The following is a 27,343-nucleotide window of genomic DNA, read 5'->3' as shown; positions in this document are numbered from 1 at the left end:
CAATATTTTATTTTGACTTTTTTTCTCGAAATTTAATGACTTTAATTTCAATACTTTTAATTATTTTAATTATGTTTTTTTAAATTATTATTATTGCTTGGCCTTAATCCTCTTCCGTATACCAGAGATCTGAACAAAACAAAACAAAAAAAAAACAGAAAAATAAAAAAATAAAAATATATACACACACACAATATACTGTATATATATATATTCTTATATATATATATATATATATAAACATACAGTATATACACACATACAATATATATATATATATACATACACACATACAGTACATATACATACAGAAATATATATACATATACATACAGAAATATATATACATATACATACAGAAATATATATACATATTCATACAGAAATATATATATATATATATATATATATATATATATATATATATATATATATATGTGTGTGTATATATCATATAGAAACCTGTACTGTATACACTCACATTCATATGCGAAATCCTCAGGTTGCCAGATGGTGTGGTTGCTGGTCAGCATTTCTGCAAGGGATATAGTCTTCAAGGTTACCTCCTTTGTGGGTCGATAAAACTGATGGACTGGTGGAGCAGCAGGAAGACCTGTGCTATCCTGCTGTAAAGCATCATCTTCCTCAGAGTCCATCAAAAAAGAGCTCAAAAGTCGAGTGCGTGGCCTTTAAAATATATTTTTTAAATTATTAAACTTTACTATACAACAACACAAAACAAATGTTACCAAAAACATTACACCTACTTTTTACGTCTGACTTTTTTTCGGCCTGGTTCCTCTGCATCTGACTGAATGTCAGATCGAACCTCAACCTCTCGGACCTTCCTCCTTCCTTCCTCATAGTTGTCTGTTAATTTAAAAACAAAAAATTAAATCTTAAATTGCTATAAACATTCCTAAGACTACATGAATAAGAGATATCCATCACACCAGTGGTGAACAGCTCTCTAATTTCCCAGGACACCCAGTCCTGACTTGGAGTCACCTGCTGCTTGATTGCTGAGTGTAATGAGATTACCTTAAGATGTGGCCAACAGCTTACTCCATTCTGTATACCAACACTCGGTACCAACTCCACTTCCTTCGTTTTTAAAAACTCCACCACTTTGTACATATCTAAATTTGAATAATTCATTTTAAAAAATGAAAAGAATGATCTTTATGCTGCAGTGCTGTATTATTCTCAGTTACATCACTCCATGTGCAGTAAAGGCACTGCAACAAATCGGCCTTGATATGGTAACCTCACATACGTCACATTTCCATTCAGCTCTATGAATTTCAAGCTAGGTTAGAGGTCATCTATTAAAAAGACCCCTATCTGAATGGAGTTTATGGGATAGTGAAAGAAAGGCTCCATGCATTCATATTCTCTGTAGACACCGTTATCTCCCATACTTGAGAGATTAACTCTAGTGGTACCTATAACAACCTCCCGGAACTGACAAACTTCATTAAAACCTGGTGGGATTGGGCCATTTTCATATTGTTTTTTCCAAGAAGATTGTCATATTAGCATTTGCCACAGAACTGTCCATTTCTGAGAGTGGCCGGATAACCTGTGATAGAAGATGGTGTGGAGTTCTTATCATTTTCTTTATTTGTCCCAAGAAGTTTGCGAATGGAAACCCAGATATTAAGTCAAGTCTTCCATAGTCAGGGTACTTTTTAGACATATTTTTAAACTACAATCATCAAACCTAAAGGTTTCATCACCCAGTGTATTTGCATTTTACAATTTATAATGTTGTTGATTCATATTTATATTATGAGGAAGATAGGCCTACTTAAAAAAAAAAAAAAAACTTTCAAACTCTGAATTGAATTTATTTAACTAAAAAAGACAAGTAAACAGTCTGTACTAAAATAAGAATAGATTAATGACAAGCAATGGCACAAACAAATACAATAACAAGATACAACTAAAATTAACTGTGCTTTAAGTTTTTCAGGTAGGTTTAACAGTAATATTCAGGTACAGAAATACCACAGAAACAGAATAACCTATTTATCTTTAAAATAACACTGGTTAGTCTTCAATGTATAAATAAACATTAATGACAGACAGCAGCAGGTTTATTTAGGTTACTGTCTCTTTAAGACCTCATGCACGGATGAAACTGTTACACACAAGTTTTGTTTACATTTACTTAATAGCTTGTATACCGACAATGTTTAGTATAAATCGACTGTTTACATGAATACTCATCAAGATGGGCACTTTATGACATATTTTTGTATGTATTTGGCCGTTTACGCGCACACTCTCAGATGCGTCTCTATGTGTGCACGCTTTGGTTGTGAGGCGGCTCACAGAAAGGGTCTCAGTCACAGAGCGCGCAAGTACTGAATTGAGCACTTGAATGTTTCAAATGGTAAGACTCAAAAGCACGTGCAAATTATACATTCCATCATCTGTCGCGAGTGTCTTTCAACTTGAAATATTTGTGGGAATTTCCAGCGTTACATTTATACAATTATGCGCAATCCCCGCGCCGAAATTCAAGCCCTGTGTGAGCAAAGTCATTAAGACCTATACACAGAGTTGGACTGGAGAGAATAAAAATAGCCACAGATAACAACATAAAATTGCTGTACACTGGTTCTGAAAGCATGTTATGAAGAACCACTGGACTGGTGTGTAGATCATTGATTAAATGTTCTTAGTTATATGTTAATCGCATTTGTACCTGACACGTATCCGTAGTCGGGACGTCGATATATGCTCCGGATGTATATGAGAGTGGTCGGTCTGCAATCACGTGATAACTATACAGTTCCTCAGTAAAGTGTTAATGTCGTGTGTCCATCATTCATCACGGTGTATAACAGAAATTGTCACAAAGAAATTGCTTTCCACCTCAGTCTCTCTGAGAGTTGCCTAAGTCTCCTAATGAACTCCACAGGAATATAACGTTTCAAGCTAATGAGAGCATCTGAGATTATACCACTTTGGCGCGCAGACAAACGACAGCATAAAGGCCCAGAAGCAAGCCATATGTTCAACAGTTTTCTCATGACACCAAGACATACAAGGTGCGTGTAATCATGTGGAAAAAATTATAGCATGCCAATTCCTGCATCTTTTAAAAGTGAAACTTCAATATGATGTTCTTCATCCGACATGCTGAGGAAGGACTCATCAGACCTTCATGGGCTGTTGACCTCAAGAAAGTTTATTCTATGGTTAATGTACACACCAGATTGGATGCACTTGTCACAACCAGAATAACCGGTATGCATTTTAATTCCCTTTTTGAAAGCTCTAGCTGGAGAATCACAGATGATAGATGAGACTTTCAGGAAAAATTCCTTTCCATTTATGACAAATCCCTTGCTTAACTCTTGCAATTCACTGACTAGATCTTTCAAATAGTTAGTTAGTGATGTTGGCTTTGATTTACCACAGAATAGAACAATAACAACTGGTTTCTTAGTATAACCCTTAGTATAACAGGAGCGTCGCTAGTGGGGGGAAAAGGGTGACAGAGTGCATAGGGCCAAGCGGTAAGTGGGGCCCATGATCGCACCAGAATAGGCAAGCCATATGTCAGCCAGAAGTGTTGCGTATAATCGGGCCGGCTCTGGCCAAATATCCTTTCACCGATGCCGACATTAAACCAACAGTGGAGCATTTCGCCGCTTCCATGCTGTGTGCTTCCGTGTGATATGCTATGATCTTATAGGATTGTTAAAATCGTGCAGTGTGTCTCGGGCTTAAAGCAGGGTACATCAAAATTATTATCTGTGATGATTTCATGTACAATAATCACCTTATGTGTGAGCGATCTAATGTTTAGGATGTTTAGAAATTGTTCATGTTCACTTGTTATGTGATTTTCTGGTTTAATCACGATCAGATATGTTCTACATCAAAGTATATTTATTATTTGACCTCCTTATTCAGGAAACAGAAACAGTCTCTGTAGAATTGACTGCACATGCACTACTATCAATTAAGGTGGTAGAACAACAAAGAGTGTGATTTGAGTTTTGATTTATTAGTCATAAGGAGATGTTGCAAGACAGAAGATCAGTCTTCACTGAAGTGCAGACACATGTCACTCGCACAGACAACGTAGGTTGTGTCGCATTAGCTGGTTCCCACCTCTTTCTTCCCTGAACAATAAACCTTGTTACACGTACATATGATGATACTTTTACCAGCTGAGAACTCGTGACGAGCCTATAAAATGTGTAAAGAAGTCATAACAGGGCCAGGAATTCCACCGTCATAGCAAACAAAGAAAGATCTGCTGCAAAGAGACGCGGTTCAGACACCTGTACCCAACTGTAATGGAGAACATCGTGAGAAAAACCTTTTTAGGGTCACATCTGTTTTTGGATCATTTCGATGTCTTCACATTCGAAATATGAGCACACCAGGGTTCGAATGGCAGCATTCACAACTATTTGAAAGAACTGCACTAACAGAGCAATCACACCAAGGTTCGATTTAATTTGATTATTTACAGATGTATAGTCCTGAGATGTGTTATGTGTTGTATAGCCTGGGGGGGAAACTATTCTTGTGTCTGGCTGTTTTGGTGCTCAGTGCTCTGTAGCGCCAGCCAGATGGCAACAGTTCAAAGAGGGAGTATGCCGGATGTGAGGGGTCCAGGGTGATTTTTTTAAGCCCTTTAACTCATTCTGGAGGTGTAAAGTTCTTGAAGGTTGGGCAGGGAAGCACTAATAATATTCTCAGCAGTCCTGACTGTCTATTGTAGTCTCCTGATGTGTAATTTGGCAACTGAGCCAAACCAAACCGTTATAGCTGAACACAGGACAGACTCGATGGCTGACTAGAACTGTTTCAGCAGCTCCTGTGGCAGGCTGAATTTCCTCAACTGGTGAAGGAAGTACAGCCTCTGCTGGGCCTTTTTCACAATAGAGTGAATGGGCCTCATTTACGAAAACGAACATACGACAGAATGTGGGCGTACGATCGTTTCAACGCAAAACTTTGATCAAATTGATCAAAATGGACGTGAGTGGTGGCTACGATGAAATCTCACATCTGGTCTCAGCTCGTGTACGCAAGTTTTTTTGACCTGAACTTGCACACAGCATATAAATCTGGTGGAGAATTGTAGAATGACAGCATTTTGTTCATTTAGATATTTTCCTGACCGTCAACCAAAGCTCATTAGTCGATCACTGACCAGTAAGATTAGAATGTCTTTTGTTTTTGTTTTATTCAGGGCTTTAGCTTTATATGCGCGAATAGCAGCGTAAACCACAGACCATGAGGATTCACACATCGTCGCATCACGCACCTGCAGCGCTTCTGTGAATAGAGAAAAACAGAAATTAAGTCTATTTTGTGGAATGAGACAGGCTCGTGAGCTCAATGCCGTTTCAGTTTTGCTTGTATGCCATGTATAATGAATGCCACTATAGACTATTTTGTTTTATTTATAGTTTAATACATAATTTTATTACTACTCATTTTTCATTCTTGTGCTGTTCTGAATACTGTTACATTTAAAATATTTGTTGTAGAGTGAGGGGAACTAAATAGGCTATAATGTTTATATTTACCAGTATTTTAATATACATATAAATTACATAAATTAATGCAGCTTAATTGTTTGCAATTGCAAGGTTAACAGGTGTTTTTGGAGTAAGATCAATTTCTCTTTAATGAGATTACTTCCTCTTTTTGGTTGGGTTTCGTTTCTCCGTGTCGTAAACTCAAGGCTTCTAAACGGGGGTTTTTAGGGGCGTGATATTCAAATGACGATTTTTAGATTTGTTTGTTTTATTGATGAAGCTGTTGAGGTTCACAGTAAACCACTGTTTATCATTATTGAATGATTAGAATATCCTGGTGGGGATGCACATATCATCACAGAAACGGATACATTATATTGCGAAAAGTTTTTGGACGTCTGCCAATGAATTTACATGCACATGAACTTTAATGACATCCCATTCTTATTCTGTAGGGTTTAATATGGAGTTGGCCCCTCTTTGCAGCTATAACCGCTTCAACTCTTCTGGGAAGTCTTTCCCCAAGGTTTAGGAGTGTGTTTATGGGAATGTTTGACCATTCCTCTGGAAGCGCATTTGTGAGGGCAGGCACTGATGTTGGGCCTGGGTGTTCTAAGGGTCTAAGGTGTTCTATTGGGTTGAGGTCAGGACTCCTTGACTGTGAAGGCCAGTCAAGTTCCTCCACACCAAACTCGCTCATCCGTGTTTTTACGTATGTATCTCACTTTGTGCACGTCATGTTGGAACAGGAAGGGGCCATCCCCAAACTGTTCCCACAAAGTTGGGAGCATGAAATTGTCCAAAATGTCTTGGTATCCCAACCCCTGAAAAACAACCCCTCACCATAATCCCCCCTCCACCAAACTTTACACTTGGCACAATGCAGTCAGGCAAGTACTGTTCTCCTGACAACCACCAAACCCAGACTCTTCCATCAGATTGGCAGAGAAGCATGATTCGTCACTCCAAAGAACACGTCTCCACTGCTCTAGAGTCTAGTGGCAGCGTGCTTTACACCACTGCATCCGATGCTTTTCATTGCACTTGGTAATGTAAGGCTTGGATGCAGCTGCTCTGCCATGGAAACTCATTTCATGAAGCTCTCTACGCACTATTCTTGAGGTAATCTAAAGGCCACACAAAGTTTGGAGGTCTGTAGCTATTGACTCTGCAGAAAGTTGGTGACTTCTGCGCACTGTGCGCCTCAGCATGCGCTCACCCCACTCTGTGATTTTGCGTGTCCTACCACTTCATGGCTGAGTTGCTGTTGTTCCCAATTACTTCCACTTTGTTATAATACCACTAAGAGTTGACTGTGGAATATTTAGTAGTGAGGAAGTTTCATGAGTGGACTTTTTGCACAGGTGGCAACCTATCACGGTTCCACGCTTGAATTCACTGAGCTCCTAAGGGCGACCCATTCTTTCACAAATGTTTGTAGAAGCAGTCTGCATGCCTAGTTGCTTGATTTTATACACCTGTGGCCATGGAAGTGATTAGAACACCTGAATTCATTGATGTCCCCATACTTTTGGCAATATAGTGTATATGAAGTTACAGTCTCTGTGAGCTCGCCCAGATGGGTGGCTGCAGCTTCAAAAACACTCCAATCAGTGCAGTCAAAGCAGGCTTGTAAATCCCGCTCTCCTTCATTAGTCCATCTTTTAACAGTCCTTAGTACAGGTTTAACTAATTTCAGTTTCTGCCAGTAGGTCGGTAAAAGATGAACCGAATGGTGATCAAGAGCCCCAGATCTGCCTGTGGGACAGAGTGATATGCATTCTTTATTTTGGTGTAACAGTGGTCCAGTGTACTACTGTCTCTGGTGGGCCATGAAACGTGCTGTCTGTATTTTGGCAGTTCACAGGAGAGATTTGCTTTATTAAAATCTCCAAGAATGATTAAAAGAGAGAAAATGATTAAAAATCCACAAGAATGATTAAAACCACAAGAATGAACGAGGAAAAGTCCCACGTTGAATAGAAAGTTTTAAAGTTTATGAAGAACGCCTCTAAATTAAAGAGATGGGTCTTTAATCTAGATTTAAACTGACAGAGTGTGTCTGCCTCCCAAACATCACTAGGTACATTGTTCCAGTGTTTGGGCGCTAAATAGGAAAAGGATCTGCCCCCCGCAGTTGATTTTGATATTCTAGGTATTATCAAATGGCCAGAGCTTTTAGATCGCAGTGGATGTGAAGGACTATAATGCAATATGAGCTCACTCAAGTATTGAGGAGCAAAACCATTCTGGGATTTACAAGTAATTACCTAGATTTTAAAGGGGTCATGAACTGAGAAACCAAAATTCCCTTGATCTTTTGACATAGAAGAGGTCATTGTACTATAAAAACATCCTGTAAGTTTCAGAACTCAAAACTTTCTCATTAATGTAAAAACGGCCTATATTGAAGCCAGTCTTTCAAAATGACAGGTTTTGCAATGTACTACTCTATGATGTAATAGAGCGGGTAAACCCCGCCTCTGCAGAAAAAGATCAACCCCTGCTTCTACAACGCTGCCTGTTTGACCCACCCACCGATTTGCGCATGTAGTGTAAATAACCAGAAGGGCGAATGCAGGTCTACGCAGAAACCAAACGATAAAGATGCTGTGAAAACAAGACAATGCTGCATAGTGCCAAGATGTGGAAATAGTCTTTGCATTGCCTTCCTTCTGATCCCAACATTAGGAAAGAGTGGATGAACTTTATTTTTAATGAAGATCCAGACTGCGTCAGTAAGAACTTTGTCCTTTGTTCAGTTCATTTTAATGCTGATTTGTTTACAAACAAGGCACAATTCGACCTCTACCTCAAACGCTGCAATCTACCTCAAACGCTGCAAAAGCACAGCTGTTAAAATCATCAAGGACTCCAACCACCCTGGCAACTGTCTTTTCATTTTTCTGCCATCTGGTAAGCGCTTCCGTAGCCTGATGGCAAAAACCGAGAGACTTAGGAGGAGCTTCTTCCCCCAGGCCATCAGGCTCCTAAACTCAAACTCTCTTAACACCAACATGACTTCACTTAATTATCAGTAAGACACTTAATATACTGACATTTTCACTTGCACACAGCAATTTCTGTAATATTTTATTTATTTACTTTTTTACCCCTAATGCTGCTATGTAACTACCCTGTACAACCTGTTTGCACATTCTTCTCTTGTACATTCCTGCGCAGCTTAATATTTATTAAGTCTACAGTATACTGTCCTGCGCATTTTCTTTTTTTCTTTTAATCTTACTTTTTCCATAACTATATTTATATATAATTTTCTTGATTTTGTATTCTTTAGTAATTGCACTGTCCATGGAGCGGACCTGACTTACATTTCACTGCTGGTCATATATTCTCTATATAACCACGTATGTGACAAATAAAACATCTTGAATCTTGAAGAATTAACAGAGCAGCCATTAAGTGTTAGACGGTGTTTTAGCTCATTACATGTGGAGGTTTTTGGTCCAATAATTAAAACCTCTTTTTTTTCAGAATTTAGCAGTAGGTCTTTTTATATCAACTATGCATTGTTAGTTTTGCGAATTGGTATGTTTCATCAGGCCACGAAGAAATATAGAGCCGAGTATCATCAGCATAACAGTGAAAGCTAACGCCATGTTTCCTGATGATGTCTCCTAATGGTAAAATGTAAAGCGTGATAAGCAACGGTCTTAGTACTAAGCCTTGTGGTACTCCATACTGTACTTGTGATCGGTATGATACCTCGTCATTCACTGCTACAAATTGATGACAGCCAGATAAGTAAGATTTGAACCATGCCAATGCAATTCCACTAATGCCAACATAATTTTGTAGTCTACTCAAAAGAATGTTGTGGTCGATAGTAGCACTAATAGAGAAATACAACCATGATCGATGATGAGAGCGGTCTCAGTACTATTGATACGGTCTAAATCCTGACTGAAAATCCTCACAGATACTGTCCGAACTACCAAAGCCTCAGTAACTATGATAAAAGATCTAGTCAGTTCAACAGATCATAAAAGACAGTTTAAAGGTGTTGTTGTTGAGCTTGTTGGATTTACTTCCTTCATCACCCACCGTAACACCACCAGGGCATCGCCGGTAATCCTTGTACCCAAGAAAGACAGAAGCATGCGTTTCTCCATAGACTACCGAGCTTTGAATGCCAAAACTCCCCTAGATGCTTTCCCTATTCCGCAAATCAGTGACATCTTTCCTTCACTCTTAGGAGTTACCATCTTTAGTACTTTGGACTTGAGAAGCAGATATTGGCAGGTAGGGATGGAGGAGTCCAGCATAGCAAAGACTAACACATCAAAAGTGGAGGCCATAAGTGAATTTACAGCACATATATTGTCAACCTGATGAAGATGTTCTCTTAATCTGCTGGTGAATTTTCTATTTGCATGTGTTTTCTTAAGTTGCAGCGCGTTGAGCTCTCTCAACCACCGTACCTTAAGCCATTATCAGAATTGCATTTTTGTCAGCAATCCTTCACTTGTGTTTGTGTACTCTGCATTGCCATTCATGGACTTAAGTTACATTCAATGCTGGAGTTTCAGGTTGAATTCATTGCATAAAAAGGCAATTGGTATAAAAGGACAGTGTCTGATTTCTCATTTTATGCTGGGTAAACTGTGCACATACTATTATGTAAATGCTGAAAGTTTCTTTAAATCAACTTAAAGTATACTACTATGTTCCATTTTAGGCATTTTATACTTGAAATACACCTTTAACTGTACTCTAACTCTTTCCCTGCCAGCTCTTTTTTAAAAGTTGCCAGCCAGAGGCAGCATTTTTGATCATTTTTCACAAAAGTTTCATGGCCCCCAGAATTTTCTGTTGTATCAACATCTGAACATACAGCATATCAAATGAAATAACTCAACCTCTGCTTTTAAAAAATCAATACACATTTTATTATAGTGTTACACATTATTTTTTTTAATCAACATTTGAATGTGGGTAAGTTTCATAAAACAGCAACATTTTGAATAAAAAGCTGGAAAAAAGTCATACTTTTGTTAAAGGCTACATCTGGATCGATGATCAAAATATACATGGACTAGATAGAGTACATCAACACCCTCAGAGCTTCAGTCATTTCCTCTTCATGGGTTCAACATTTCATTGGGTAACATTAGGCAATTTTGATTTATATGTCTGTTTAATGATTGATGATCACGTTAGATTACATGTGCATAAGCAATGCTTCTATCGCTTGTTTCTGCTTCTTCACCTGTGTAGATTAGAAGTATACTTCCCTATTTTTAGTTGAAAAGAAGTATACTAATAATACACTTAAAGGGTTAGTTCACCCAAAAATGAAAATTTGCCCATAAATTACTCACCCTCAAGTCATCCTAGGTGTATAAGACTTTCTTCTTTCAGACGAATCCAGTCGGAGTTATATTAAAAATGGTCTTTGATCTTTCAAGCTGTTCAATGGCACTCAGCAGGTATTGCATGCATCAGTCCAAAAGAAATTAAATAAAAAGCACCCATCCATTTTTTTTAAAAGTATTTCACACTGCTCCGGGGGGTGAACAAAGGCCTTCTGTAGCGAATCGATGCATTTTTATAAGAAAAATATCCATATTCAAAAGGTAATAATCACTTTAATCTAGCTTGCACCAACAGTTGTAAACGGAAGCAGTTACGGGCTGATGACGTATGAGGTCGGCGTTGCATATGCACTGCTCAGAAGTGACACACGTGGAAGCTCAGGGGAGAGATCAAAACAAAACAATGGTCACTTATTATATACGTCATCCGCCCGGAGCTGCTTCCGTGTACAACTGTTGGCGCAAGCTACATTAAAGTGATTATTATGTTTTGAATATGGATATTTTTCTTACAAAAACGCATCGATTCGCTACTGGAGGCCTTTGTTCACCCCCGGAGCCGTGTGAGACACTTGTTTTTATGGATGGGCGCTTTTTATTTCACTTCTTTTGGACTGATGCATGCAACACCCGCTCAGTGCCATGAAACAGCTTGAAAGATCAAAGACAATTTTTAATATAACTCCGACTGGATTCATCTGAAAGAAGAAAGTCATATACACCTAGGATGACTTGAGGGTGAGTAATTTATGGGCTAATTTTTTTTTTTGGGTAAACTAGCCCTTTAAATAAACTTATTTTTTTGTAAGGGAGCTCTGTTGTAAAGGAATTCTGTAAAGCCCTATTCAGATGGGATTAGTCACTTACCTAAAGCTAAAATAAGTTTTGTGCCTCTAACAAGTGCTTTTGACCTTCTTTTTGATCTGAATGATATGCTGAAAACCCTTGAGGTTTTCTACAGACTTGTCCCACTGCCTGGAATGCAACTGAATGCTTCTTCAAGTGCCTCCATACTTGAAAAACCACAAAAAAAGCTACTTTTAAACAGTAAAAGATGGTATATTTACAGCTGGTCTATTCGCATGGGATTAGTTTTACCTGAGGTAATTCTTCTAGATCTTTTTAGAGAATGTCACCCATAATCTTTACTGACATTGTCCATAATGACTACTGAGATGGCACATTCAGACAGGTAACACTTACTTTATCCCACCTCTCCATGTAAAACTAATTCTGTCCGAATAGGAATTTAACAAAGAACACAATCAGGTTCTCACATTTACATGATTTTTCATATGAATGTGTTAATGTGATGTTTTAATCAGACAGATCACACCTGAACTGTCTTTCTTCAGAGTGAATGCGCAGATGATTGTTGAAATTGCCATTTTCCTCAGTGTGGCAAGGTTTGGAATTTCTTTCCAGAATGAGTTTGCAAATGCCGTTTCAGGTTTGTGTGATATGGGAAACTGATGTCACACTGAAGACACTTGTAAGGTTTCTCTCCAGTGTGAACTCTCATGTGAATCTTAAGGTTTCCTTTATTTGTGAAGCTCTTTCCACAATTAGGGCAGGTGAAAGGCTTCTCTCCAGTGTGAACTCTCATGTGATTCTCAAAGTTTCCTTTGTGTGAGAAACACTTTCCACACTGCTGACATATAAAACAGTTCTCTCCTGAGTGACTCCTCATGTGAAGATCAAGGTGCGCTTTATACCTGAAACTCTTTTCACACTGATCACAAACAAACGGCTTCTCTCCAGTGTGAATTGTCATGTGGCCATTGAGGTACTTTTTCTGTTTAAAACTCTTTCCACATTGAGAGCATTTGAACGGCTTCTCTCCAGTGTGAATTCCTGTGTGAATTTTAAGATTTTCTTTTTGTGTAAAGCTCTTCCCACACAGTTTGCACGTGTAAGGCTTCTCTCCAGTGTGAATTCGCATGTGAATTTTAAGATTTTCATTTCTTTTGTAGCTCTTCCCACACAATTTGCAGGTGTAAGGCTTTTCTCCAGTGTGAATTGTCACATGGGCATTAAGGTACTTTTTCTGTTTAAAACTCTTTCCACACTGTGAGCACACGAATGGCTTCGCTCCAGCATGGATTCTCATGTGAATGTTAAGATTTCCTTTTAGTGAGAAACTCTTCAAACACTGTTTGCAAGTGAAAGGCTTCTTTCCACTGTGAATTTTCATGTGGACTCTAAGGTAGTCTTTTCGAATAAATCTCTTTCCACACTGCCGGCAGGCATAAGGCTTCTCTCCAGTGTGAACTCTCATCTGGAATTCAAGGTATCTAGTTTCTGTTTTTTGAGTCGGTGAGTAAGTAAAAGATTTTTCCCTGGCCATAAAATCATGACATTTCTCATACTGATTTTTCTCTTCCATTTCATTAAAGTCTTGACTCTCCTCTTTCAGCGGCATCAGGTCTAAGGTGAAAGGAAACAAAAACAAGAGAACACCAATTTAACGGCACAAAGACATTAAAGCCTTTAGACAGTAAAACATCAAATCCAACCGCATGTTCTAAATTCTATACCTAATAAACAAATAAAAATTAATCTCAGAACCTCGTCAATATTGTTAATTCTTTGCATTCTTTAGGACACATCCCAAATTCTTTTAAGCTGGCAGTTATCAAAGCCAGGGCTCCAGACTCATTCTTCCCACTGGTGGCTCTTTTGCGACTTTCTCAGTTGGTCGCATGAGCACATGGTTTGGTCGCAATTGTTTTTTGTTGTTGTTTTTTTTGGCTACAACATGGAAATAATCAATGCATGCTGATGAACTTTTATCATAGTTTATAGTTATATGGAAACAAAAGGAGGTTAATGTTCAACCTGTTCTTTTTCATTAGTAGTATTATTTGTGATTTGAATTTTGTGAACGGGAGACCCTCTTTTGCTATATTATAAGCAGCAGACTTCAGATGCTATCGCTTTTCAATTTGCGATATTGTTGTCACGTTTTACAAGAAAAGACAATTGTCTGTTTTGCTTACATCTATACCTTTCTCTTTTTAAAATTAAAACAAAAGATGGATTCATTGTTATTAATTAAAAAGCACAACAACAATAAAACAGTAAGATACAATGACAAACAAGCTTACAAAACATTTATTAACAAAAATGAAAAAGATGCGCCATGGCATACACCACATGCTGTATTATATACCGACTAATAAATTACAGAGCGTTTAGCAAACACTGAGGAATCAAATAAAAAAAATAAGAGAGCCTCCATAGCATAACGTGAGGTAAACAGCAAAGATAACGCAAATGAAAACAAAAAGAAAAGTAAAACTAGACTTGCTGCCGGTGACAGTGCTTGCAAGTTTTTTTCCTCAAAAGAATACCAACATGTTCACCTTTGGTTTAAGAAGCGGTCTTTTACTTTACTTTAGCATGAAAACCATCCATCGTTTCCTCAATATTGGCGTCATTTTTGCGCGGTTTCGTTATGCTTTCAGTATCGCTTGCCGTTTGCCGTTTCACATATGCAACAGAAATGACAGTGCTTATGAGTTAAACAAAGCGGTGATCGTGCCAGTGCGACTGCTCACAAAATTTAGTCGCGCAGGCAGAAAAAATGGTCGCAAAATGCGACCATTTGGTCAAGTCTGGCGCCCTGAAAGCCCTTATAAAAACCCACAGTAGAGCACTGGATTGGGATACCGCAGGTCCCAACACAAATCAGGTTCAGCCGGTTTTACATTTGCTCCGGATGGGAGTGGGAGATTTAACAAGAAGAATGCAGTCAAAAAAAGTGATGTGTGTTTCACAATCAAATAATTTTTTATGCTGTTGTTTTTAGTGAATCGGTCGAACCAGTTCACCAAATCGGACTGAATCATTCAAAACAGTTCACGTCTCGAGTCAGCACAATTTTCTAAAGTTATTTACTCAAATCACCAGTACACTGAAACGAGAAATGTTTCTTTCACACACATTCGATACTGAGGGCCGATGGGCTGAGCATGCCTGTAATTTACTTTGAGGGACCCACGGGACTCAACGCAACAGGGTGTGGCGCGGGACAGCAGCCCATGCTTGCTTTTCTGTTAAAAATAACAGTGGTTTGTTAATGTTGATGCTTAGCCTAAATAACAAATATTTTATTTGTAGTGTTTATGCTGGGATGTTGTGGAGCTTAGGAGATGTTACAGAACCATTTCATGTAAATTTCTTCGATGTACTGAAAAAGTCTATATAGATTACTTTAATGCGGGTGGGAGCGGGACAAAACATGAATGTCGCGGGCGGGAGCGGGACCAGATAAGATATATTTCTGCGGGAGCGGGCGGGCACGGGACAGAATCTTGCGGAAGCGGGACAGAAAAATTCGTCCCGCGCAGGTCTCTACTCTGAGGGACAAAAAGCATTTTCCTTAAGTGTTTTGTTGAATATCAGAAAGTGTAACAAAATAAAACATGTTGGAAACATTTTTAACAGCTTTTTTAAAGATGGAAAACAATGAAAGGATCGTACAACTGTCAAACTAAACATTTGTTTAATCAATAATGCATGATATCTTCAGGAACAGCTTATTTTATTTATTTGGTTTTATTTCTACAGCTTATTTCATTTATTTGATTTTATTTCTAAATTTGATATAAATCTTGAAAAACGTTTGCCAAGGTTTTATGGGTGCAAAGTAAATGTGTATGTGTCAATCAGTAGAAACCTATTAAACATGTTGGAAAAATGCTTCAGCTTTTTAGTTTTGTCGACTGTATATTCAAGTTGCAGCAGTTCACGACTCAGCAGACTTGCACATACTGCTACAGCGGATCTCGATTCAAGAACCGGTTGCAGCAGTTTTCGAATCACCAGAACACTAAATGGAGAACTGTTTCTTTTGGACATGTTCAATACTGAGAACCGATGAGTTGGAGTTACGAGCATGCGTGAAGCTAGCACTGACTGAATCCAGCTGTTTCTTATATAGAACTGATGGTGTGCTTATACTATGAACGCTGGTCAACTGATGACTTGAATGAGGGGGCAAATTTGGCAAAACTTACGTTTATTTAATAAATAAAACAGAAAAAATTCTGGAAAATGCAAACGCAACTAGTGGGACTAGTTATATAAAATACATTTTTACATGATGCACATGCAACAGCTGTTCAGTCAAAACATAAATGAATTTTACTATTGTATATGCACATTATATTTTAAGCGTTATGAGCTGGATCCAGGTTTCTGTAAAAAGTGGATGAAGGCAGGTTTATTTACAACTGGCAGGTAGAAGAGAACAGAGCAACGGGTCCAGGTGAGTAAGCGGGGAATTGCAAGGGTTAATGCGTCTTATCCGAGTCTGAGAGAGTTCCTTTTATCTTTCAAGGGGATCCCGACTGCAGATCCAGACCAGAACATCATCCTGGGCGACCCACAATCTTTCCTCTGGCCCGTACCCTTCCCAATCAATGAGGTACTCCAGATGACAGCCCCGACACCGAGAGTCCAAGATGTTCCGGACGCGGTAGATAGAGGTTCTGCCATGACTTGAGGCACTGTGGGTTCGTTGGGATCTAGGGCAGAGGGAAACACAGGTTTGAGGAGTGAGACATGGAATACTGGGTGGATACGATACTGGGCTGGGAACCTCATTTATCTGCCTCAGGATGGTAAATGAACCTATGTAGTGGGGTCTCAGCTTCCTGCAGGGCAGGCGGAGACGCAGATCCCGGGTCGAGAGACAAACTTTATCTCATAGGTGATAGACGGGCGTTGGACCGGCGGGCATCTGCGAAGGCCTTATGTCTCTGCACTGCCTGCTGGAGGTGGACGTGGGCTGAGTCCCAAACTCTCTCACTCGTTCGGAACCAGATGCCCACAGCTGGAATGTCGGAGGGCTCTTCTGTCCAAGGAAACCAAGTATGCACTGGGTTGGAAACCAAGTATGCACTGGAACGGGGTGAGGCCTGTGGTGGTCTGTTTCAGGGAGTTCTGCGCATACTCGGCCCACGGGAGGAAACGGGTCCAGCTGTGTTGGTTGGAATGGCAGTATGTCTAGCGATCCCTCCCAATCTCCTGTATCTTCCGCTCAGTCTGGCCGTTGATCTGGGGGTGATATCCGGAGGAAAGGCTTACTGAATTGAAAAATTAATTGTGACCCACGGTCGGAGACGATATCCTCAGGGATGCCAAAGTTGCGCAAGACGTGCTGGAACAGGGCTTCGGCTGTCTCCATGGCCGTGAGGAGGCCTTTGAGGGGAATCAATCTGCAGGCTTTAGAGAACCGATCGACTGCAACAAGAATGCATGTAAACCCTTCGGAGTTAGGCAGATTGGTCACGAAGTCGACTCTGACGTGGGACCATGGACGACGTGGGATGGGCAAAGGAATCAGTTTACCAGTGGGGAGGTGATGTGGAGTCTTGGAGATGGCACAGACAGAGTAGCGGCGGACATACTGGGACACATCCCAAGCCATACTGGGCCACCAGTACCGAGCTTGTAGGAGTGAGAGAGTACACTGGCTGCCTGGATGTCCAGAGCCCAGGGAAACGTGCAGTGAGCCCTTGAAGATTTGGCCGCAGGGAGGATGGAATGCAGGTTTTCCCTTCTGGGCCTCCCAGCGGAGCAGGTTCGGAGAGGGTGGTGACATGGATCTTCTTTTCCAGAGTCCACTGGATAGGACTGACAAGGATGGCTGGAGAGAGGATCGGCTCTGGTGCGGTGGGTTTGTCGGGAGAGTGGATACGAGACAGGGAGTCAGCTTTGAGGTTCTTATCTCCAGGAAGGTAGGTGATCTTGAACTGGAAACGGGTGAAGAACAATGCCCAGTGGGCCTGGCAGGAGTTTAGCCTCTTGGCACTGCAGAGATACTCGAGGTTCTTATGGTCCGTAATCACGCTAAAGGGGTGTTGAGCTCACTCCAGCCAGTGGCGCCACTCCTCTAAAGCCAAGCAGTTCCCGGTTTCCGATGTCATAATTTTGCTCTGCCGAGAAAAGCTTCCTAGAGTAGTAGGCGCAAGGATGGAGGCAGGACGGCTCTCCATGGTACTGTGACAGCACTGCTCCCACACAGGTGGTAGAGGCATCCAGTTCCACCAGGAACGGGAGTTGGGTATCTGGGTGAGTGAGGATGGGAGCAGTGCAGAAGTCCTCCTTGAGCTTCTTGAAGGCAGCCTAAGCTTTGGGGGATAGGGACCCTAAACCCTCAAGGATAGGGACTTAGGTAATCGACAGGACCATGGATGTGAGAGGGGCTGAGAGGAGACTGAAATTTTGGATGAATCTGCGGTAAAAGTTGGCAAATCCGAGGAATCACTGGAGTTCCCTGACAGACTGTGGCTGGGGCCAGTCACAGATGGCCTGGACATTCCCTTGGTCCATCTGAATACCATCGGCACTGATGATGTAACCGAGGAATTGTACCATGGGGCGGTGGAATGCACATTTTTCGAGCTTCAAGTAGAGGTGGTGTTTCCGGAGCTGCTGGAGGACCTGCGTGACGTGGTGGCGATGTTCAGCCAGGTTCCAAGAGTATATCGCCGATGTACACGATGACAAGTCGGTGGAGGAACTCCCGGAACACCTCGTTCATGAACCCCTGGAAGACAGACGGTGAGTTAGCCAGGCCATACGGCATAACCTCTTCTGGCCACTACAAATCGGTGGAGGAACTCCCGGAACACCTCGTTCATGAACCCCTGGAAGACAGATGGTGAGTTAGCCAGGCCATACGGCATAACCTCTTCTGGCCACTACGAATATCAGGTTATGAATGCCGTCTTCCACTCGTCGCTTGCCCAGATTTGAACGAGGTTGTACGCACTCCATAGGTTCAGCTTCGAGAAGATGCAAGCCCCACAGAGTTCCTTGAGGGCGGCTGGGACCAGGGGCAGTGGATAGGGAAGTTTGACGCCGTGTTCATTCAGGGTTTGGTAATCGATACAGGGCCGCAGGCCCCCATCCTTCTTTCCCATGAAGAAGAAGTTCGAGGTGACCGGAGAGGTGGAAGGGCGAATGAACCGTTGTTGGAGAGCCTCTTTAATGTAATCCTCCATTGCCTTGCGCTCCGGGATGGACAGGGGGTAGACTTAACTCTTGGGGAGTTGCACTCCAGGCAGCAGGTCAATGGCACAGTCCCATGCCTGATGAGGTGGTAACTTGGTGGCTGCCTGTTTGCTGAAGACATTCTGGTCACGTAGTCAGACGAGATGACTGGGCTCTCCTGGGGTTCAGGGCTCTCCACGAGGGTGGAGTTAACTTGGAGACAGGAGGTTCTCTCAGGGGGCGCTGGAACATTGGAGAGACAGTTTGGGAAGCAAGCCTCCCTCCATCGGATGATCTCGCTGGAATCCCATCTGATCTCGGTAGAGTGCTGGGAGAGCCACGGGCGTCCCAGAATGATGTCCACGGTGGATCCCTCCAGTACCAGAAATGAGATCTCGTGGTGGAAACATCCCACATGCAGGGAATGGGGTTGAGATCGGTACTTGATACGCCCACGCCCAAGCAGTTTCCCTTGGATAGTTTCAACCCTGAGCTCCCTGGCTTGCCTTCTTCGGGGTAGATCGAGCCGATTCAGGAGGGCTTGGGAGATGAAGTTTCCCGAGGAGCCCGAGTTAATGAGGGCGGATACTGAAATGGAATGACAAGGGCTGAGTAGTTGGGACTATTAACAGCGGTAAGGTTGAGATATCAGGCCCTATACAGAGGGTACTCACTGCTGGGCATGGGGGACGAGAGGGGCACGACTGAATGTAGTGCCCCGAAGCGCCACAATAGAGACACAGACCCGTGGTGAGACGTCAAGCACATACTGCACATTACAGACGATAGGAGTCAACTTGCATCGGTTCTGTACTGGAGGACAGGCAGCGAGTGAGGCTGCTGAATGAGCGGTCTCAACGGGTTTGAGAAATCTTTACGGCCTTCTGCATGAAGTTTTCTAAGCCCACTGTATCATCATATATGGCCATCATGGCCTAGATCTGGGGGTCCAAATCCTAGCGGTAAGCAGTCAACAGCGCCGCCTCATTCCATCCGCTAGTGGCCGCCAGAGTGCGGAACTGCAGGGTATAGTCATCAGTCGAGGAAGTGCCCTGACAGAGGCGAATGAGCTGATCGGCGACTGACAGTGAGCCAGTAGATTGGCCGAAGACTTCCTTAAAGTGGGCTGCAAAGGCATCGAAGGAGTTTATTAGGCTGCTCTGTGAATTCCAGATGGCTCGTGCCCAGAGCAAAGCCTGTCCTGTGAGCAGAAAGATCAGGAATGCCACCTTCGCTCGCTCCGTGATAAACTTTTGGGGCAGCATCTCGATAAAGAGAGAGACTTGAAGTAAGAAACTGCCACATTCAACCGCCTCACCTGAGTAGAGCGCTGATAGGGCCCATGGGACTGGCTGAGGCAGATTGAGGGATGGTGACCAGAGAGAGAGCGGCTCGAAGAGTGCTGACCAGCTCTTCGAGGATGTCCGCCGTGTCGGTGGTTCGGGGCTACATCCCTGGTCCTTGTTTAGTTTGGTCTGGTCTTCTGTCAGCAAATACACTGGAGGACACAGAGGTAAGTGCACAAACAGAAGGTTTATTTACAACTGGCAGGCAGAAGAGAGCAGAGCAACGGGTCCAGGTGAGTAAGCGGGGAATTGCAAGGGTTAATGCATCTTATCTGAGTCTGAGGGTGCTTTCACACCTGTAGATCGATTGCTTTGTAATACTTTTAATCCCCGTTTCGGAACAATGTTGCTTTTTATATTCTTGGTGCAGTTCGCTTTCACACGGCAAAGTTTCTAAATGGACCAAATTTGTTAATACAAGTCACGCGCGAGTAAACTGTCGTCTCATTGGTCAAAGTTCCACGGTTTATTTCTAGCTATTCCACTTAGCTGTCATGGCTGTCATCCATCAGGATGGAACGACAACAGCTTTTTTTTTTTTTTGTAGCTGTCCTTATATTAATTTATTATTTTGAGCAAGAGTCCAGGATTCATCGGGAAAACATTTTTAAAATGCACCTACTAGGCAGAAGTGCAATAAGACGGCATTATAAAATGAAAAAGTGCGCTTTTTTATTTTGAATGGCAAAGACGTGCTCACCCACAGACTTAATTCTGAAGTATTAGCAAAACAACAAAGCTAATGCTTTTCACGAAACGTATGTAATTACCAAATATATATTGTGATATAGCCTGGTTCATTGGTCCATTAGATCAGATTGCTTTCTCACTACAACCAAAGCGCTACAGAGTTAGTTTTCAATCGAGTCGAGACCACCTCATTCAAGCGATCTCGGACCGATTGTTTTGGCGTGGATCCAGCGCGATTGCAGTGTTCACATATGCCCAAACGAACCAAGCTAAGGAGGGAAACGTGCCAGGTTCCGAAACAACTAGCCAGGTGTGAAAGCACCCTGAGAGAGTTCCTTTTATCTTTCCAGGGGATCCCGGAGGAATGGAGGAGCACGGAGATGATGGAGCACAGGAGCGGAGGAGAATGGGGAACAGCACGCTGGAGCTAGAGGCAGATAGGTATCACAGGTGAGAGTCAGTGTGCAATGTTTGAGACCAGACAATGACAGTGCGGGAGGAGTGCAAGGATATAGTTCTCTTGATGAGTGGAGACAGGTAGTGGTGATCAATAATCAGGGGACTGGGATCTGGTGAGTATGGTTAGCGGTGACTCCCTGACAGCTATAGGATGTGGGTTGCCATTTTTATTTGTGAAACTTTTCTCTTCTGTTTATGAGTTAGCTAGGGAGTAAGGGAAGACTCCAGTATTTTATTTGGAATTTCCTTTGTAAGGCAAGTTCCAGTTAACCCCTATCTGTCAGATTCACTTTTGTTTGTTATTTTGACCTGAATCTCCTTCTGTTCATTATTTGTTTTTTTAAATAAAGAACCATTGTTGTGATAATTGTGAGCTCCCAACAGGAGAGGGAGAACATAGCGGTTAAATTATAATCCCTAATTCTTTAATTTGACTTTTGACACTGACCTCTCCAACTCTAGACTGTTTAGGTTGTGACAGGTTTCAGGCGAATTCAATGATGAACTGTCTTTAACTGAAAAATGAGTGTTTACTATTGTCATTTTGCATTATTGACACTATTTTCCTAATTAATGCTGTTCAGTTGCTTTGTCACAATCTGTATTGTTAAAAGCGCTATATAAATAAAGGTGACTTGACTTGACTTGACACGACAGAAGAGGTGACCACAGTTATTAGTGATGCTTTTGGGAAATGCACCCTTGAGCATTTATTTTAGCTCAGTATTGTTCCTGATTATGTGCATTCCTGTACAGTTCAGCTCCAACCCTAATCAAACCCATTTGAACCAGCTAATTAAAATCTTTAGGACTCAACTCAATTTTATTTATATAGCACTTTTAAAACGTGCTGTACATAAGAGCATTGGAACGATCTTCCCACCCCTATCCGGAATGCTGAATCCCTGACAATTTTCAAGCGACAGCTGAAAACTCATCTCTTTCGAAGCTACTTGACTTCATCATAATAAAAAAATAAATAAAATAAAAAAGTATCTCTCTTTATTTATTCCTTCTCTTTCTAGCTTGTACATATTTGAACAATGTCTAAGAACTTGGTATTACAACCACTTCTTGTGTCTGTTTGCCTCTTTAAGAAGAATCGCTTTATGTATCCCCCAATTGTAAGTTGCTTTGGATAAAAGCGTCTGCTAAATGACTAAACGTAAATGTAATGTTTAAGCATATAATGATATTATAAGGAATTGTGTGCTTCTAATTTTATAGCAACAGTTTGGACAGGACCCTTTTCTATTCTAACATGACAATGCCTCTGTGTATAAGGCAAGGTTCAAAAATAAATGATTGATTCAGTCAGTGTGGAAGAACTTGACTGGTCCCAGAAAAAGATTCCAATGATTAGATTGGTCGTGGCGGCAGTGTTGCAACAATATATAGTGATATTCTCAATGTTACTCAGAAGACAGGATACAGGTTTAACTCATTCGAAATACTTTCGCTTAACGTTACACTGTCAGATATGCAAAAGAAATCTATCATATCTCTTGCTCTAGCTATTGTGTATAGACCGCTAGGGCTGTATACAGATTTCCTAAAAGAATTTGCAGATTTCCTCTCAGACCTCTTGGTTAGTGTTGATAAAGCGCTAATTGTCTGAGACTTTAACATTCATGTTGATAATACAAATGATCCATTAGGACTTGCATTTACAGACTTGAACTCTTTTGGGGTCAAGCAAAATGTCACCGGGCCCACTCATTGTTTTAATCATATGCTAGATTTAATTATATCGCATGAAATTGATCTTACTGATATAGGTATTGTACCTCAGAATGATGATGTTCTCAAACACTATCTTGTATCGTGCATGCTGCATATTACTGATATTAATGATATGGCTCCACTTTATTGCCCGGGTAGAACTGTCAGGGTTTTCCATACAATGATTTATTTGTGGCGGCCCGCCACAATATCCACATTGACCACCCACAAGTATCCACCACCCCATGCCATTTTTAGCACTATATTTATCAACTTTCAGACCCTTCTAGCGACTTTTTTCCATAGAAAGGTACATACTGACAAACCTAGCGACTTTTTTGAATAAACCATAGCTATGGTTCAGTTGGAAGATTTGGCCAGTACTGCCCACGAGCACGAGGTCTGACTTTCCCGGCGCAGTATCGCCTATTCTGCACAGTATGTCTATTCTGTGCAGTGAGCGGCAGAGAAGCAGCACATTCAGTTGGTCGTACCACAGCCGACTTGTCAATAAATGAGTACAAAACAGCATTTCCAAGCACCTGTTGCTTACTGACTGTTTTGGCTTATAAATATGAACATAGTTCCTCTGTTAATATGCACATAGTTTGTTACTCAGACGCAGACAGTACGCTGCATGAGGCAAAAAAAGTAATATAGTCAAAACCACCGCATATAGTCGCTCTTCAGTGTAGATGTATGTTGATTTTATCAGACGATGTCGAGATTATAATTCAGGATTTAAGGAGTAACATGAGAGTGACTCCTGGTTAACATGTAGTATTAATGGGTTGTGTTTAGTCACGGTTTATACTTGTTTTATGTATGACAACAGAAAAAAAGTAAATTGACACAAAGTTGTGTCTGCTCAATTGTGCTTCTTTCTGCAAAAAAAAAGATATCTATGGAGAATTTCGGGCCCCATCATAGCACAGAAACTGCACTTGTTAAAATTACAAATTACTTATTGCGTCAGACCAAGGCTCTTAGTGCTGCGTTCGACACTATAGATCATGACATACACATAGATCGATTACAAAACTATACGGGTATTCAAGGACAGGCTTTAAGATGGTTTAGATCCTACCTGTCCGACGGCTATAATTTAAACGGGGAATCATCTCAACCAGTAAAGTATGGTGTGCCGCAAGGATCTGTCTTAGGCCCTCTGCTATTTTCAATATACAGTGCATCTGGAAAGTATTCACAGTGCTTCACATTTTGTTATGTTTCAGCCTTATTCCAAAATGGATTAAATTCATTATTTTCCTCAAAATTCTACAAACAATACCGCATAATGACCACGTGAAAAAAGTTTGTTTGAAATCTTTGTAAATGTATTAAAATGAAAGAAGAAAAAAAAATCACATACAAAAGTGTACAAAAGTGCCTTTGCTCAATACTTTGTTAAAGCACCTTTGGCACCAATTACAGCCTCAAGTCTTTTTGAGTATGATGCTACAAGCTTATGATGCAATTTTTTGTCAGTTTCTCCCATTCTTCTTTGCAGGACCTCTCAAGCTCCATCAGGTTGAATGGGGAGTGTTGGTGCACAGCCATTTTCAGATCTCTCCAGAGATGTTCAATCGGGTTTAAGTCTGGTTTCTGGCTGGGCCACTCAAGGACATTCACAGAGTTGTCCCGTAGCCACTCCCTTGTTATCTTGGCTGTGTGCTTAGTTGTTGTCCTTTTGAAAGATTAACCTTCGCCCCAGTCTGAGGTCCAGAGCGCTCTGGAGTAGGTTTTCATCAAGGATGTCGCTGTACATTGCTGCATTCATGGTCCCTCGGTTCTGACTTGTCTCCCAGTTCCTGCCACTGAAAATTGTGGGACCTTATATAGACAGGTGTGTGCCTTTCCAAATCATGTCCAATCAACTGAATTTACCACAGGTGGACTTTGATCATCCTTGAGGTGTTTCTACTTGATTGGTGGAAACAGGATGCACCTGAGCTCAATTTTGAGTGTCATGACTTATGTACATTTGATTTTTTCATTTTGAATAAATTTGCAAAGATTTCAAACAAACATCTTCCACGTTGTCATTATGGGGCATTGTTTGTACAAATATTGAGGAAAATAATGAATTTATTTATTTACTGAAATGATTTATAAATTTTGAAATAAGGCTGTAACAACAAAATGTGGAAAAAGTTAAGTGTCGTGAATATTTTCTGGATGCACTGTACATGTTGCCCCTTGGTAATATTATTAGAAAATATGGGATTCGTTTCCATTGTTATGCTGATGCTAATCAACTATATATTTCAACAAGACCAGATGAAACTTCTAAATTATCTAAGCTAACAGAGTGTGTTAAAAATGTAAAAGATTGGATGAACAATAATTTTCTTCTATTAAATTCGGATAAGACAGAGATATTACTTATTGGACCCAAAAAACAGTACAACGAATCTCTTGGATTACAATTTGCAACTAGACGGATGTACTGTTGCTTCCTCTACAGTTAAAAATCTGGGTGTTTATATTAGATAGCAACTTGTCTTTTGAAAATCATATTTCACGTTACAAAAACAGCATTTTTCCATCTTAAAAATACTGCCAAGCTACGAAGCATGTTTCCCTTTTCTGATGCAGAAAAGCTAGTTCATGCATTCATGACCTCTAGACTGGACTATTGTAATGCACTGCTAGGTGGTTGTCCTGGATCTTCAATAAACAAGCTACAGGTAGTCCAAAATGCAGCGGCTAGAGTCCTTACCAGGTCAAGTAAATATGATCATATCAGCCCAATTTTACAGTCTCTACACTGGCTACCTATTAAGCTCCATATCAGTTACAAAATATTACTACTTATAAGGCCTCAAAAGGTTTAGCTCCTGCGTGCCTAACTAGTCTTCTATCATGCTACAATCCATCACACTCCCTAAGGTCGCAAAACTCTGGACTTTTGGTAGTACCTAGGATAGAAAAGTCCACTAAAGGAGGTACAGCTTTTTCACATTTTGCTCCCAAACTCTGGAATAGCCTTCCTGATAATGTCCGGGGTTCAGACATACTCTCTCCAGCCAAGCATTCACATAATGCATCTCATTATCTCGTTATATCTGATCAATTGCACACTATCATTCTTTTTCTTGGGTTGAACAAAGTTGTGTGCTCTGCAGTTGTTTTTATGTTTTTGTTAGTTTGTTTTGTCTTTAGTTTGCCTATATCCCTGCAATCAGTTTCACCAGAGACGATTTGCTGGACATTCGGCAGAACACACCACCCAATATTTCACCGGTTTTCGACTATTCTGATGTTTTGCTGGACATTGTAGTTGGCGGAGAAGCGGCGCTAATCAAACGCTTCAGGACGTGCAGATGGGGGTAGCGAGCCGGCGTGCTCGTGAAGCTCAGACAGCGCGGATTTTGAATGCCGTTGCCTAGCATCCATCTGGCGAACCTTCGCTCTCTACCCAACAAAACGGACGAATTCCTTCTGCTCTCCCGGACAAACAAGAATTTTTCACATCCTGCTGCTCTGTGTTTCACAAAAATGACGCCATACCGGACAGCATGCTACATCTGCCGGGCTTTCAGGTGTTCAGAGCGGATCGCAACACAGAATCAATGGGGAAATCGTGCAGCGGCGGGACATGCTTTTACATCAATAAGAGGAGGTGTACAGATGTAACGGTGTTAAAGATGATGTGCTGTCCCAATCTGGAAGCACTCTTCATTAACTGTAAGCCTTTCTACTCGCCATGGGAGTTTTGCTCGTTCATTCTCATGAGTGTTTACATTACTCCAAGCACATGTGAGCTTGGCTTTGCAAAAACTTGCTGATCAAATCACAGTGACAGAACAACAACACTCGGACTCTGTTTTAATCATTCTCGGGGACTTTTATAAAGCAAATCTCTCCCGTGAACTGCCAAAATACAAACAGCATGTTACATGTCCCAACAGAGACAGTAATATACTGGATGCATATCACTCTGTCTCACTGGCAGCTTTGGGGCTCTCTGATCACTGTTTGGTTCATCTTATACCGACCTACAGTCAGAAACTGAAATCAGATAAACTTGTATTAAGGACTGTAAAGAGATGGACTAATGAAGGAGAGCGGGATTTACAAGCCTGTTTCAACCTCACTGATTGGAGTGTTTTTGAAGCTGCTGCCACCCATCTGGACGAGCTCACAGATTCATTAACATCTTATATCAGATTCTGTGAAGATATGTGCTTTCCTACCAGGACTCATTTAACCTACAACAATGACAAACTATAGTTCACTGCAAAACTCAGACAGCTCCGTCAGGCCA

At 41.1% G+C, this 27,343-nt stretch overlaps 1 protein-coding gene across 1 annotated transcript in view; it reads right to left on the bottom strand.

The window, feature by feature from the left end:
• Positions 1-27,343, bottom strand: part of LOC107569100 (NACHT, LRR and PYD domains-containing protein 12-like) — a 319,086-nt gene that overhangs the window by 170,140 nt on the left and 121,603 nt on the right. The gene's annotated exons all lie outside the window — the stretch shown is intronic.

This window comes from Sinocyclocheilus grahami, unplaced genomic scaffold (assembly GCF_001515645.1).
Source record: "Sinocyclocheilus grahami isolate Dianchi unplaced genomic scaffold, SAMN03320097.WGS_v1.1 scaffold1312.1, whole genome shotgun sequence".
NCBI classification, from domain to species: Eukaryota; Metazoa; Chordata; class Actinopteri; order Cypriniformes; family Cyprinidae; genus Sinocyclocheilus; species Sinocyclocheilus grahami.
This window is presented reverse-complemented; position numbering and strand designations above follow the sequence as displayed.